This window comes from Pleurodeles waltl, chromosome 5, assembly GCF_031143425.1.
Source record: "Pleurodeles waltl isolate 20211129_DDA chromosome 5, aPleWal1.hap1.20221129, whole genome shotgun sequence".
NCBI lineage: Eukaryota > Metazoa > Chordata > Amphibia > Caudata > Salamandridae > Pleurodeles > Pleurodeles waltl.
In genome coordinates, this window is record NC_090444.1 from 344,522,368 (window position 1) to 344,539,624 (window position 17,257).

The 17,257-nt window shown below is 40.8% G+C and overlaps 1 protein-coding gene across 1 annotated transcript in view; it reads right to left on the minus strand.

Moving 5' to 3' along the window:
* Positions 1–17,257, minus strand: part of PCSK2 (proprotein convertase subtilisin/kexin type 2) — a 1,091,080-nt gene that overhangs the window by 297,433 nt on the left and 776,390 nt on the right. The window lies entirely within an intron of this gene.

A 17,257-nucleotide genomic window follows, 5' to 3' on the forward strand; every position in this document is an offset into this window, starting at 1 on the left:
CCACGGTGTGCATCAGACTCACTGAGAGGGTGAACACAGTTCAGTGTCCACGAGAAACTAATCCTACATATTACCAAGGCTAATATCAACAGTGGCACAGTGTACCACTTGTGGTGATGATCAATGGATAAAGCGTGTCTAGTGAGACCATTAGTTCATTTTGCATCGGCCACTAAGAAAACACATCACTGGAGGAGACTCAGTTCTCTTTAGACTTGGGCCAGAACTGTATCAGCTGCCATATCCTGAAGGGATGTGCCACTCATAACCCAATATTTGGCATGTTTAGACCTCGGGTATCAGACCACTAAGTAATACATATGTGCACAGACTAGAGTATTATATCTGCAGCCTAGGTCTTATTGATACAGTGTCAATGGCATGCACATTCATAATATGGTTTACATAATTTATTCTAAACTGGACATTTTCTATCGACTGTTCAAATGTTTATCACGCACACTGGCTATATAAATGTCCTCGGGTATCATCTCTACATGAGTCTCTATATTGTGTCTTAAAAACATATATGGCTCGGATCTTAATTCTCTACCTCAGTCTAGCAAAAATGCAAACCAAGAAATGAACTGAACCATTATCCCGCATGCCATCACAAGTAGAAAGAAGCCAAGAGTGTACCCCTCCCTGAATATTTCAAAAGGTAATGAACTAAAGGTTGCTAAATGAAACCTCCGTTATGAATTTTGAGTGTGAACTACGCTGTCTCAAATGTTGTGGATAGACCATCCTCTGTCTTACAAGTGTATTATAAACTGTGGCACTTTTTGACAGGATATTCCACCGGACAAACATTAAATTAAAACCCTCATCCTCCAGAGCTATAGCATTTGTAACTTCCACAAAGAATTTTTTTTAAATTGTTCTGTAATTAGTAAGAAGGCATGATATACTTGGAATCAGTTGCTTGTAACACGAGCTATTTCACCACTTGCTGAGCAGGGCAACTAATAGTATTGCAAAATAATCCCACATTTCACTAAAACTGAATATCCCATCATTAACCAATTTCTATCTTCTAGAGAATTTGTCAACACACTTTTGTACTGTATAGCCAGGGCCATTTTGAAAGTGTTTTGTTTTCTGCATTTGTACTTAATTCACTCCATTTCTTTAAATAGTTCCTTGATCTATTGCTAAACAGAGTATTAAAATTGCACTATAGCTGCATAAGAGGACGCTTTACTATAAACTGCTTAATAGGCTTCGTCGAGTGATACTTGTAAACTACCTGCATAAATCTGTTCTTAGAAATAATGTTTGTTTCTTTCTCCAAGCATTGTGTGGCTCTGAGATTCTCTGTCTCTTCTCAGGATAAAGAACACAATTCATATTGATTTTCTGTAAAGTGACATAGACTCTGGTAAATCTCAAATGCTATCACATTCTAACTAAGCAATCCTCTTTAACTTTTAATCTGGAGGACTGCTACATGTAGCAGTAGTCTCACGACTCTATTATCTGCAAGGATCAGAAATATGTTTTTATTGGTAATGATTGTCATACCCAACCATCACTGCATTGACATCTGAAAATCTACCCCAAACTTGAAAATCTTCCACATCCATCACCAGTGATTAAGAATCATAGTTTCACTATGGATACTAGGATCTCTTTCGATGCTCATACAGTAGTCGTGATTTGCTCCTAAAGATCAAAGTACTCAGGATGAAGGTTTCTTGCCTTACTTCCATAGGCACGGTTACAGCTGTTAATCTGCCTGCACAAGTTTCTTCCTTTGCGCCCTTTGCACCCTTCTCTTTGCATGCTTGATCGGCTGCTTTATGGTGTCTTGGAGGAAAGCCTGACTCATTTATCAAACTATTTATGGACCAAAAACAACACTCCTTGCCAAAAGGGTCCTACGACATAGTACTAGCCACAAGTTGCATTCTCTTTGTTGCACAAAGAGCAAACTGGTTTCTGGCTTGGCAAAGACACATTACACACAGATCAGATTGATAATGTTAGATCCAATATTATTGTTATGGCATTAGATTGATATGAGTGTTCACCAAAGTAGTAACTCAGGGCTATGTTAAGGAAAATCAGATTTTATTTTAAAGGGGATATTGCACTTGCACATTAGAGCTTTGCCACAAGGCAGCAGGCCTTTCTCAGAAAAAAGTGTGTGTTAAGTATTTGAAGTAATACCAAATAATAACATTAAAGTCAGAACACTAGACAATACAATTAGAAGAACATTTATTATGGAAACCGCCTCCGCAAATGTACAAATTGAATGAGTAGATCAGAAGCTGACAGGACAGTCAATTAATGTGTGTTTTCCCATTTCTTTGGGAGAAATCTTGGAGGCGGGTACCAAAGTTTGTGGTGGATGAGAAAACTGTAGGGGGGAGACAAAATTGAAAATGCTGGAACTGTATTCACTCCTTTTGGGTTTACTCCTAGCCTAGCCAACTGATTATGATGTTTGCTGTTAAAATGACTAGCAAATCTAGGACTCTCCATATCAGGTTACTGACTTGGAATATCAATGGGCTAAATTCTGATGGGAGGCTCAAGAAGAACTGTTTCGAATGAAACTTGATTTTATTTGTATACAAGAGACCAACATTTCAGTAAGAGATTGACTGCTTTTGCTGTAACTTGGTGTCCAATTCTTTCAGTGGTAAACATCCTTTTTTACGACTTTTTTATTACGAAAGTCGTGGTTAACGAAAGCGTAACAACGCTTTTTTTAACCACGACTTCGTATTTTTGTGCCTTAACTACGTATGTTCTGAACAACGAACATGCGTGGTTAAGGTACAAAGAAGGGAGTTGGCGAAGGTAAGTGGTGGGTTTAGGTTTTGGGGTTGGGTTGGGGGGTCAGGGGGTTTTAGGTTTTGGGGTGGGGTTGGGGGGGTGGGGCGTATTTGGTTTTGGGGAGTGGGTGGGGGTCAGGGGGTTTTAGGTTTTAGGGTGGGGTTGGAGGGGTGGGGCGTTTTTGGTTTTGGGGAGTGGGTGGGGGGTCAGGTGGTTTTAGGTTTTGGGGTGGGGTTGGGGGGGTGGGGCGTTTTTGGTTTTGGGGAGTGGGTGGGGGTCAGGGGGTTTTAGGTTTTAGGGTGGGGTTGGGGGGGTGGGGCGTTTTTGGTTTTGGGGAGTGGGTGGGGGGTCAGGGGGTTTTAGGTTTTGGCGTGGGGTTGGGGGGGTGGGGCGTTTTTGGTTTTGGGGAGTGGGTGGGGGGTCAGGGGGTTTTAGGTTTTGGGGTGGGGTTGAGGGGGTGGGGGATTTAGGGTGAATGGTGCCTATTGCTAATGATTTTATCAGGAATGCCTTTACAACGAAATATCGTTGTTAAGGCATTTGTGGTAAAATCATTAGTAGTAAGGACGAGGTCGGTGTTCCGACCTCATTGTTAAGGTTAGTAGTTGTTTTTAATTCGGTGTTCCGTCATATAATCTCTTTCAGTTACTATGCAGATTTATCCATCGAAGTAGAGAGAATATTAATAAGGGGATTACAAAGGTATGCCTTTGAGCTAAGCTTAATGATAAAGTTGGTTGGGCTGCATCTCTGCTTGAACATGATGGGAAACTAGTAATCATCTGTTCAGTAGGTTGTCCAAAGGTTGATAATCCTCTGTGTATGCTCAGCTGCTTCTGGAGGAATCGAAATCAGATAGCCCTTTTCTTTTTGTGACAATATCAATATATTTTGAATTTCTTGATGGCTAACTCTAGTAAGCGTGGGAGTCTAAAGATGCACACAGTTCATGTTGCTATTTGCACAATATGGAATTTTTTGACTAAAGCAATAGCTGACCAACGATCATAGGAAATATGACAGGATACATATATTATCTAAGCCACACAGACCTTACTTCCATATTGATTTAATTGTACTCCCCTCCACATAAAAGCAGCAAGTACAAATATGAGTTCATCCTAAGACTCTCTCAGATGCAGCAGAATATAAATATTATTTTAAGCTTTCATATTGATGTTCATCCTAAGATTCTCTCGGATCATAACCCTGTGTTGTTGTATCTGGTGGAATTATCAGTGCAGACTGATGCACAGCCCAAAATGTCAATGAATGATCACTAGCTGCTGCTAAATCTCTGTTCAAGGCATGCAATTGGTAATACTGTTCAAGAATATATTGAGCTCAATTTTGGGTCTTCATTGAGTGCAGTACAGGACACAGTAAGGGCCTCATTATGACTTTGGCAGTTTTTTGTAAGACTGCTGAAGCGCTGCAGCCAACATACTGCCAGTGCTGGCAGCCCTCTAACTGCCATATTAGGAGTCATTGGAGGATGTCCGCCCATTTATGGGCAGAAGTCCAACTCCAAAGAGGTGGTTGCATTGCCAGCATCGCCATGCCAGCAAGACTCCATCCGCTGTATTACGAGTCTTGCTGGTGTGGTGGTGTTGGTATGTAAAACCACCAGGACCCATCCCCTCTGGGATGACCAAGTCAACAGAAAAGGTTAGTTGACCGTCTGCCAGAGGGGTGGGGAGGGTGTCTGTGTGTGTAGGTGTGAGTATGTGGAGGGGGGTGTAGTATGAGTGTGAGTGTGCGGAGGGGTGGTGAATGTGTGCGTGTAAGCGGTTGAATGTGAATGTTTGTGTGCCTGTATGTGCGCTTGAATCGGGGTGTCTGAGTGTGTGTTTGCGAGCGAGTGGGGGTGTGAATGCATGCATGTGTTAAGGGGTGCGGGGTGTTTGTAAGTGTGTGGATGGGTGGAGGTTGTCTGCATGTGTGTGTACTTGTGGGGGTGCGTGTGCCTGCAACAGGAATGGGGGTTCCTGTCACTGGGTGCATTACTGCCCTGGTTTTCATGGCGGGGTGACCACCACAGAAAGCCTGGCGGTATGCATTTTTGTGGTCCGGCCGGCAGGCAAAGGCTTGCAGCCGGGATGGAGGAGCTCACTACCGGCCACGTCGGTGCAACTGCACTGGCAGACAAGGCGGCGTTGTGGCGGTTTAGCTTCTGCCAAACCCCACAACTCGTTATGTAGCGGTCTTCAATGCCGTCCCGTCGGCAGTGAGACCACCACCATGGCCCTGGTGGTCTTCGGACCGCCAGGGTCGTAATGAGGGCCTAAGACACCATCTCAGGGGCAACATTGAATTTTACTATAAATAGAGACAAGACGGTATGTCAGAAGATTACAAATGTAGGTAATTGGTTGCTTAGGCTGAACCATAAGCATTCATTGTCTTGTTCACTGAGAATAGGCATCTGATGAAGAAGCTGTCATTTTATAAGCAATTGGTGGCCATCACTTGTTTGTCGGGCAGGTGGCTAAGGCATGTTATGACCATTGTTTAGAGATATTTGAGCATAGTGAGTCAATGAGCAACTTATTGGCACTTAAATTAAAAGAGAGGGAATGAGGAATAACATATCCAGGATTTATATACACAAGACTCAGACAGCCAGATAATATCAGACGAGTATTTGAAATCAGTTGACAGGCCTCCTGCACATTCGAAAGACATAACTCAATTAGAGTTTCCTATTACAATTGGGGACATAATTAGAGGGACTTAATGCCTTCCTGATGCGAAGGCAGCAGGGTCTGAAGCTCCTGTCAGAATTGAATTAACAATTTTCAAACTTAGTTGCTCAGATATTTCCCTGCTAAAAAACAGGGAGCCTAAGTTTTGTGACTCATATTGCCTATTTTTGTAAGTAATTTGAAGGCAAAAATCTATTCTGAAGTTCTTGCTAACAGCAGCAATAAAGGTGCTTACCATTTAATGGTACCTATGCACCATTGCTTCACACTCATTCTGTACATTACTGCTTACATCAATTTGGCAATTGCAACATTAGATAAAGCTTGTCACAGGTATTAGGGACAGGACAATCCTGTTGGATGATGTGAAATCATTTAACAGTGTCTCTTGATCCTATATCTGGCTAACCCTGGCCAGATTGGGAATAGGCCCTATTTGCATAAATCAAATACAAATGCATTACTGGGGCGAAACTGTGTAGGTTGTAAGCTTGGGTGTGTGTTATGGACACTTTGACCTTGCCCCTGGAACGTGGTAAGCTTGCCAACTCTTACCCTTGTCATTTGTGCTTTCTTTAATGTGTTGTCTTCATCATTTGGACAAATCCCAGGATATTTCCTCAGTTAATTTGGTGAGTGTGGAATTGCTCTTTATGCAAATGACATCACCAGTTTCACATCTGACCTAGTAGCAGCAGTACCAGCGATCAAGAAGGAGACTCAATTTTCTGGTCAGGTCTCAGGATATTTGAAGGACCCTTGTACAACTCAGGTTTTAGTCAGGCAAAATATAGTTATTGTGGATGATATATTTGTTTGCATTGCTAAATATCTGGGAACAATCATTATATGTGATGTTGATCGGATAAAGAAACTTAAGAGCCTTTGCTGCATAAATCAGCTTCAATGCGTAAGTGAAATGGACGTCTAATCAGTATAATGCATGATGCAACATTAATGCGATGGTGTTCATTCTTAAATTTCTATATCAGTTTTGAGCCATTGCTTTACTTGGCTCAGTGGTATAATTTTGCTCTGTAGAACGTGCCTGGAGTAGCTTCATCTGAACTTTAAAAATAGAAGAAAAAAATCTACAGGATCGTGGAGGCTGGGCTCTCCTTAATCTATGGACATATTGGCCTACTATGGGTAACAGAAAGTATAAAGTAATGGGTTTTTAGAAAGAAATATCATTCACTGCATGATTTGTGTGCTGGCAGCTTGGAAAGTTGGGGCTCTGCTCTCTTCTCTGATTCATCCTACCACAAGAAGGTTTATTTTAAGATGAAGTCTGTGTTTGCCTACATGGGGAAATTGTATCTAAAACATTTTAATATTCCTAGGTTTACAAAGCACACATTACTTTAAGAAGGCACTTTGCTCCAAGAGACGTTTAGGGAGCCAGGAAAGTTATTCAGACATCAAATTGGCCTATAAGGTTTGGGTTTAAAAACAGTATTGGTTGAACTCGATTTTTCAAGTACTTACAAAATTGTTCCACTTTCAGCCACTTGCTGAAAACCAAAGGAGTTGCATTTTGGGGTAGTATTTTTAATTAAATGAGTACTCTAATTGCACACCATCCACTTTCCTCTACTAACTTAATTGAGTTTCGTATTACAGCAATGCTTAAGCCAGAATACAAGAGGAGTAGATTTCAATGCAATAGTAATTGCCACGCTCATAATGGCAAATTGTTGGCTTGAACCAGAGTCCTCACCGTTCTGTTATTGGTGGAATTGTTTTCTGGACTGAGATTAGAAATGTCTTTTCTGACTAACAGCAAGGATAGAATTTGTTTAGCCCAAAATTGCACTATATTATTGCAGCACCCTTTTACAATAAATAAGAGGTGATGCAGAGTTATAGATTTTTGAATTTCAAGGCCCAAAGAGCACTAAGAAACACCAAAGTGTCAATGAAAATCTAGAGGCAAGGTAGACTTGGCCCCAGGCACCTTTTCAGACCAAAAACGTTTGACTAGGAGCAGATGGGGATATTTTACCGACACTCAAAAGGATTGTAATTCATGGGCCTTAAACCCTGCTGCTGGCCTCTCCAAGTGGGGCCCCCCAGGTCCTGGACCCTTGGTGTAGTGCTGAAGTGGCCTCCTCCTATCAGAATCCAAAGTATGGAACTTAGAACAATTTTCACCAAAAACTGCTCTGAGAACTGACAGGCCACCGCAACTTACCTAAAAGCCAATCTGCTTAAGATGCATCACCATTGGCATTGACTTTTTCCACAGCGCATTCTATGTTCCACCCCACAGCAGCAACACCTTTTATGTGGTACCTCCCTGGGCAGAATCCAACATCATGCAGCCCTTTTCAGCTACAGACTTGTCCTACTGGGTTAATCCAAGCTCAAGGAATACTTCTAAATCCAAAGATAAACATCTTTCCTGGGCTCAACGACAATCAGTACCCCATTGACGACAACAAACTCCTCGGCCTGAAAATCCAGCTTGTCCTACCCGGAGTTTTTCCCGCCATCATCAACAGCTTCACCAAGACTTCATCCAGCAGCTCCCTGCCATTTATGGCCTCCTCTTGGCTACAGCCTGCTGCCTTGTCCCATTGAGATTTACATTCCACAGGACTTTTTCTTGAAATTTCTTTCAAGTCTGAAGTTAAACCGAGATCGGGCTCAATCCACCCCTTGCATCTGACCCACACTCCATTGTGGTTGACTTACCTTTTGACTTTGCCCCGGTCTCGTGTAACCAGATATCTGCAGTTGGTGCTTTTATCTTGTAGGCACTAGATTTCACTAAAAAAGGTAAAAAATCATAACTCTGAGTTCCACTGATTAGATTTTATAAGTTTTGGTGCCATCCTATTTATTAAAATCTACTCTATTTTTCTGAATTAGTTTAGTATTTTTCTTGAGTTGAGTTTTTATTTTATTACTGTTTGTGTGCTGCATAAATACTTTAAATATTGCCTCTAGGTTATGCCTGGTTTCTTATCTGCCAAGCTAACAGAGGGTTAAGCACACGTTAATTTGGTGATTTTTGTAGTTCACCCTGACCAGAATTGTTGTTGGGTTTTGGCTTAATGGGGGCTAACACCACCTCAACCAGTAACCCAATTTCTTACAAGCATCATTTCAGGGATTTCAAGTAAGAAGCATAACACAAAAGTACCTAAATGGTGAAAATTACACTGGCAAAATGTAAATTCTGCCCGATCTAAGAACAATTCATCTTTCTCTGACAGAAACTTAATTATAGAACCTCAAATTCCCCTAATGGACAAAAGAAGCAAAAAATCCATACAGTGTCTCATTACAAGTGCCATATTAATTATAATGGAGCTGGTAGCAGGAGGTACAATTCACATCAGAAGTACAAGGCCCACACGAATACGGCATAACTGATGTAGTTTACCAGAGAACTTCGCCTGACGTCTCCAGCTGAAATGCCAGTTAGAGCAAGAAGAATTACTCAGAAAATAAGGGCCAGAATGCTGATTCCCCCAGTAATGACTCATCTTTATGGTGACCTCTAGGGAACAATACAAAATGGCAGTTAACTCAGCCCCACCAGAGTTGCGGATTACCTTGGTATGGGCAGTTTAAGGGGTAAGCTTAAACTTGCATTACTCTCAGTAACTCGTAATGAGACTCATAGTGGTCAATGTTCTGTAAATGCAATAAAATTTAGAACACCTTTCTGGCCTACATCTTAGAATCATTAAAATATACAAAAAAGTGATTGATGGAATGCTTGAATTAATCTCAGACACTGGTAATTGCTCGGGCCTCATCACTGTCCATCATTATTTTGAACACCATGCCACCTCAGTTTCAACCCAGCCATGTGCAAATCAGTCTTGACTCTGCGCCAGTGGGAGCAGTCTATCAGGAACTGCCAGGCTAGATCCTCCCTACACACACAAGCAACCCAGGACCATGTATAGCTTGGTTCTAGTGACACAGTGTGCAAGAGACCCACGTCTGGGTATACCTATCTCACTTAGGGCAACACATTAGCGGGTGATTGCCAGTGGCTGAAATTAATTCAAGCTTTCCATCCATCACCTTGTTTTTGTTAAATCTTAAAATCATTCAGATATGGTTAGCTTAAACATACCACATAATCACATGCATAGCATTGCATATCTACTTATTTTGCTAGCAGAATTGTCTAGATAGCAATCTGCTTTATCCAGGAAGTGTACTATCAATGCCATAGCTCAACAAATATAGCCGAATCCTCCAGCACCACTGTGCCGTACAACTGTCATGAGCAGGGTCAGACTCATTATACTTTCAGATTAATCAACAAACCAACTAAACTAGACACCTCCCGAACTTCAGTGGCTACGCACAATGAAGTTTCAAAGGGCCACTTTTAAAAAACATGTGACCTAATCAAACCAATGTGGTCTTTCTTAACTGATTCAATGTCTCTATGTACTTTATTTTTCATGAAGGTAGCTTTACTGAATGCACGCACCTTAATTACGTTCCGTGCTGCTCTGTCAGAATGCTAATAAATAACAGGAGTATTTTAGATCGACTCCTGAGGAATCTGCTGGTGCTGTTGACCGATACAGAATAGTAATGGTTACTCAACTTAATGGTACACATTTTACTAATCGCAAAAGGATTAAAGGCTGCACAGTCCCACCGAGGTTTTAAACTATGACCACGCGGTCAAAAAGAGTTCCCTCGAGTTGATACATCCGTCCAGTGAGCCACCTGGTCCTGGAATCTATTTTGATGTCTTTGAAACTTGTAGCTTTTGATTACACTGCTATGCACCGAAAGGCTGATCCCATGATGAAACATGACCCGGGGTATTTTACCTTTGAAATTGAATTGAAAATGGAACTATATTAACTGTTTAAAAAACAGAGGAGAGTAACTCATTGAAATACGATTATAAGGATATTTATTTGTCGTAGTACTTGAACGTGATTTCACAAAATCATGAAAACATTTATCATATGATACATAAAAGCTAACACAAACAGGAAGAAAAGACCAAAATCTCCGTCAATTCTTACTACATTGAAAGAGTGATAAACAATTCAAGCAGGGACTTTTAGAGGTGAGGTTAAAATGCTTAAATCGATTTACATTCCGTAATCACAAATCAGGCTTTACACGTAGGGAAGGGAAGTATATGGCCGTATAACGCTGGTGCATTTGAGGTTAATGATTCATATTATCAATCCACTTGACTACCGGGGATCAAACCCTAACTCTACGTTTCCACGACTTCCACCGTTCACACTCATCAAGAACCGAGACCTCCCTTCCATAAAGGTGGGTGCCTCTGCAGTTAACCAACCTGAGGCAGCACACAATCGTGCAACAGCTATGGCAACAAATAATATGCACGCACCTTTTATGAAAGAGCCATTACTCTCCATACTGCCCTTAACCCCTAATAACATCACAGGAGTCATTTGAAACTGGGCACGATTAAACTAATAAAATTCCCAATCTCACAAATAAAAGTGTTTAATGCAAGGTATGAAAAGAACATATACACAATCTCCGCCTGCTTGGCCCGCACACCGGAGGCACTTATCATCAGGTCTCCTGCCCCGACAGCCCATGTTCCTATGTACTCTACTCTTGTGCCATGAAAATTCGAATTTGAATTGATGGAGTTGAAGGTGTTCATAAATTAATTGGTATTTTCAATTGGGAACAACACCTGCTCTACAAACTCTAGGCTTGCTTACCTATCATGGCTGCTGCATCGGCATCATGTAAAAACATAGTATATTGGTACCTAATACCAGTTTTAAACTGATTGATGTTTACATTTGGGTTACTTAATAGATCTGCACAGACAAGTATTACAAATCAATCATGACACAGTGATATTTATATATATATATATATATATATATGTATATATATATATATGACATTATTTTTCGGAACGCTGCGGGAGGACAGCAACGCGTTGTTCCGCCTTTCAGATTCAAAGTGGATTGTTTTACTCAATATACTGAGCAGCATGGCTTAAATTATGGACGCTAGCATACGGGACACCTGAGTACAGTTTGTTTGTGATGGGGATTCCAGAAACGCATTTTAGACTTACCGGCTCGGGAGTCCCTTTAATTATTATCGAAGCCCTGATGAAGTCTTTGAGAATACTTATCTCATAGGACGAAACACGTGTTGGCTGTTGTTGCATTATGGATATTCTTTCCAAGGACGGTTATGGTTGCTTTAAAGGACTTTGCATGTCAAAATTAAATTGAACTTTGCCTACTATCCTGGTCCGACTCATACTCAACGGCTTACCAAGTTTTGAAACATATGGAGGACTGAACTTTTATTCATGAGTGCCCTGACATCTGTTTTTTGCTGTTTGGTTTCCTTTGGAAACATTGGAGGAAGGAGGAACATCCTCCTGCCAGGAGCACTGTGCATCTAAAATTGTATTAAGTTTGATTTGGTGACTGACTGTGAGCGCTGTTTCCTATGTTTCTCTTCCTTTTTGCTAATCGTGTTTTATATATATATATATATATATGTATATATATATATAAAATCATCTACTTGTTTAGCCTTGTTACAAAGGGGATCGTGCTCCTTGAGACCCTCCAGGTGATAGAACATGTTTAATAAATACCTGATTGATTGATCTAAGCTTAGTTGATTCAGGGCATTAGACAAACAAATGAGAATCTCCTCTCTTTAGTATCCCATTTAGCAGCAGGATACCCTCAGGATTTCTGAAGCAAAGTTGCAGTTTTTTTCACCATGGGAAACCTCCGACTCTATGGCCTGCCTGTCCCAAGCTGTCAGGTTACAGACTTTAAATCTCCCTAACCAAAGCCACCATGTCAGCACACCAGCCCTGGTAGGGAAAATCAATGGCCCTAATATGTAAGGACAAATATGCACGAGCGTAAAAGTCATTGATTTTTAGTGTTGTTCAAAAACAACCTCCTGATGTGGGAGTTTGTTTTTGAAAAACAAAAAACTTTGTGGCGTGGGTAAAGGTTTTGTGCTTTGAGTGCAACTGCTGAACCATTGGCGACACTGAAGGATTTAGTGGGGAGCAGATCTGTAAATCAGGCATGCAGTCCCCCACCAGGTGGGCCAGGAGAATATCTGCTTTCTTTTTGATCTGTTTGTTTTCCCCCTCACTTGCACTTGTGTTTTCCCTCTCTTGTACTTGCTACATTTCTGTTGTGGGTAAATAAGTGCCTGTCCCTCTAAGAAAGGGCTAGTGCTCTTCACCATAAACCAGCAGCTCAAATTCAGCACTGGTTCAGAATAATGCCAGCTGAAGACCAATTTGCATTCTTTCTCTAAATATGATAGTTTCTGCATAAGATATGACCCTCAATAGAATGGCACCTAGAGTGAGAGAAACAAGGGGCTGTCAAGCCAGTTCCTTGTTCAAATCCTCTAGACATAACCTATATGACAGTATTTCACAAGTGAAAAATGAAACCGAAAGATTCAAGGACTATGTATACCAAAATGCTTTGGGGTCTACTGAAGGTACACATCAGTAAAATGTTCTACGCTGCTCCCTAAAATCTACATTGACTTGTGGTTTTTATTTCAGTGTTAAAGATATTGAGAGTCATGAAAAGGGTAAACGCAGGACTGACCTATTCCCCACAAATGTGACCACTTTGCTCATGCAATTACAAAATATGAGGGCAAATTTACAAAATTGTTACACAACACGGCACAGAAAGAAAATTGGCTGATATGGAGGGAGCAGGACAGTGCCATAGTGTTTTAGATATGGCAATGTCCTGCACTCTCCCTAGCCCTCTTCCACAATCTGAGTTCCCAGTACGATGTATACAGCTTCGCAGCATAGTGCAAAGGTGTCTATATCATGACTAGCATAGGTATTGTACTAGAAGGGTAGCATGACAGTACAAAACACTACGTCTAAGCACACTTTGACTCTCTTTCCACCTTGGATGTTTGCTGTACAGTGCAGGACACTTGCAAAGTCACACAAGTTTGTAGAAACAAAAACATCTCGTATTTGCACCTGCCTCAAAGAGATATTATTTTCTGGTACAAAATGTTGTCCACTATTTTAAATAGATAGTGATTTGCTTCAAAAACAGCGGGTAGTTACATGGACTAAAATCTATCACACATGGAGAAGTGTTTGTAATAATATCTGTAGTTTTATCTCAGTTTAGCTCCAAAAGCAACCATCCAGATGAATTGTATTGAGTAATGTGTGCCAGATGCATTATATTGCTGGTCTTTGTGGATACAGGCTACTCTGGATTATGAAACAGAATGTTTATTTCAGAAAGAATGCACAGGCTTAGGTGATTGTGTTACAGGTCTAAAACTGGACATAGGCAAACTGATCAAATGTAATCAATACAAAATTTGTGGTGACCAGTTTCAAAACCATGCAGTATTTACAAGTGTAGAACTGTCCGAGCAAATCATGCCACGTTGCAGATTGTATGAAGGTATTACAAAGAGATGCACTTCTACCCAAGACAACTGAGGGCCTAATTTATAGTGTGGCGACTGGTTACTCTGTCACAAACAGGACTGATACTTCTTCTGCCCTACTATGATCCCCATGGGATATAATTGGGATGGTAATACGGTGGATGGGATATCCATCACGTTAGCGATGGAGTAACCCCATCCGCCAAACTCTAATTCAGGCCCTGAGCGTTTTTAACAGTCTGGGCAGTGTCAGAAATGGCAGAAGAGACATTACCTTTGTCACTATTGAATTAACCTTTAAGCCTCAATTTGTTAATTTGCAAAATGCTGCAGTAAACATTGTAGAAATGAAAAATAGAAGGGATGTTAATGAGATTGTTCAGTTTGTACGCAGTCTGGCTTGTTTTATCATATTGGTAAATAGTGTGTGTTTCATCAAAGAACTTAAATTCTGTTTTCACAACTGGAAGGGCAACAATGTAAACCATCTCTTTGTTAAAGAAATTTGCAAAGTAACCAAAGTATTCTCAAACACTTTTTTAAGTTGAGACACTAACCATTACAGCATCCCTCCAATGTTTTGAGAAGATTCTCAACTTTATGATGATTCACAAAAACCCCATAACTTCTACTTCCCTGCGTGGAAGGCCTTATTTGTGTTTAGCAAGTTCCTCTCTGCTGTAGCATGGTGGGGAAAAAACGATGGATAGAGATGCAGATTATTTCAAGCATTTAATCCATCACTTTTTTGTTTTCCTCAGTTAGACTCCATAAGTGTGGTGGGTAAGCCCAGACATTGGCCAGCAAAGTATTGTGCTGCAGTACTCATGTTACAACCATCAGAAGAGGCCCAAATAGGATGAAACTGAAACCAGTCTGGGGTCGCTTGTGTTCCCATTCAATTGGAACCTAGTCTGGTAGTCTTGACTGGACTGTTCCTACTGGATTACGTCAAAGCTAATTTACATATAGCTGGTTACGTCTGAGGTGGCATGGTGGGCAAAAAAAATGATGAGCTGGGATATGGTCCAAATAATTATGAGTGATGGAGATTAATTCAAACGTTCCACAAACCACTTTTTTCTTTCTTCACACTTCTGTACAAAGCTTTGCAGGATGAGTTCAAGGGTGATTTTCGAGATCTCCGGGAGATATGGTTCCCTGACACATTGAGTGATGCAACCTGGAAAATATATTAAGCTAAACGCATGCGGTGTTCCTAAATGCCTCATTCAAGGTTCTACAATTTGTTTTTCTTCACAGTGCTAATCGTACCCATAACAAGTGTGTAGAATTGTCTCCAAGACTAACTTCTTGTGACTCAGTTGTGGCACTGCAAAGGCTAAATACCACCACATGGACTGAGATTGCGCTTTGGTGGAGAAATATTGGGAAACTGTAACTCGCTTAATTATTGAAATAACAGGGATGGCTTGTTTATTGACCCTGTTGTTCAGCCCCAAGAAGAATAAAACTAATAAAACATGTTTGGACAGAAAACGAATTGCTATACGACTGAAATCACGTGGCTCTCCAAAGGATCAGTCAGGATGACTAAATTAGAGAAGTGGGCAGAAACCTAAAGCCAAATACTCCACATGGAGAGGAAGAGGAATATAAGGCAGTGGAAGTGGCCTAGAAGTGTGAGCAGATGTTGAAAGTACCAGACAACAGGAAACATTTCCAAATTCTGGCCAGGCCTTAGATCGCTCTTGATTCGCACAGGAGGCAGAGCTGTCAAGGCACACCATGTGGCCCCTCTGAAGAACCTAGAACGTTGTGTAAACCACTCTCCACTGCAGCTTCTTCTATTGTTGTTTTCAGCCATGCCACACCTCAGATTGCAAGTGAAGTTGAGTAAGCAGTGGGGGCCAAGGCCAATTATTTAGTGTCAGCTCCATATTTATTGACACCTGTCTCATTCCATATTGCAATCTTATTCAACAATGCAGCAGCATATAGCATCTTCAATATAGTGCCACTGCTGGTTATCCAAACTGTCTGATTTTTTATGGTTGGGAGTTTGTCCTTTATGACCCAAACCGTGCCACTAGTGAGGTTATATAATTACTAATTAGAATTTCTGTTACAGATGTTACCTTCGTTCCTAGAACAAAGCCCCTACGTGGCACATGGTCCATGATCCCCTCAAGGTACATTCTTGTAAAACACTCTTCTTGGCAGTGCCTAAGGCTTTGTTACTACATTTTATACTACAGCATACAGACGCTAGACAGATTGCAAAGTTTGTGGCATGTCCAAATATTCTTGGATGATCACTAACCTCCACTGGTTACTGGTGGAGCAGCATATAAAATGTGCAGTCTTCTGCATAGTACATAGGGGTGGTCAGAGAATATGTTTTCATTTAGCAGAGGGCAGATAGGATCCAGGCTACTAAACCGTGGATTTCCAATACTTTCCATATATATCTATAGACAGGCAATATACCGTCCCTAAAGAATTGAAAACTTAGCTGTTCTTAAACTTCGTTTGTGGGTCTAATTTCTGTCCAGTTCATTGTGGGTCTAAGTTTTGTCTAATTCAGTCGGTGTTTTTTGTTTCCTTTAGCACTATGAAGCTTTCAAATGTAAACATGTTATGAATACATGAAAAGAAGTACAGTACATGGGCGCGGGAAGAAGCTCGCTAATTCAACGCAATGCTCCCAGTCACATAAGAATGATCTGTACCAGTGCTTAATTGGTAAGAAATTAAATTCCAGGGCCCAAGGCATTTCACATCGGTCTACTGCAGGTGGCGCAGTCCACATGGCACTTTAAAGTGTGGGTTTAGGTCCGAGTTTCATTCTTTTTTTTAGATATATTGCATAGTTAGATACACCACTAATAAACTATGCCCAACATATATGCACAGAGGTACTAAGTGGTAGATTCACATAAATATGTGCCCCCCGTTTACAAAAAATACAGTGACCAGTACCGCCAAACATCGGCGCAAATTAAAGCTTGTACTTTTCCTGTCAATGGAGTCATCAAGGACCTTTCTGTGTCTGGATAGTCATGTGGTTGATTTTGTTGAAAATGGGAAATACTTTGTAAGGATTGATGTATTTATTAAGAAACTCAATACATTTTTACTTTTTCTGCACCTCATTTCGAAAATCTACTTTATGATTATGTTTTTACCTTGGCCCTCATTCACTTCAATGTAAAAGTAACAACCACTTAGGCCAGTGGGAAAATACACGGGGGTAGTATTTCATTTTGTTTTTAGAAAAGTACAAAAAGTACGTTTACAGCAGTGTTCTCTGTGCATTTGAGCAGTGGCACAAATAAATCCTTGTGCATTTATAAGCAGATTTGGAATGGAAATAT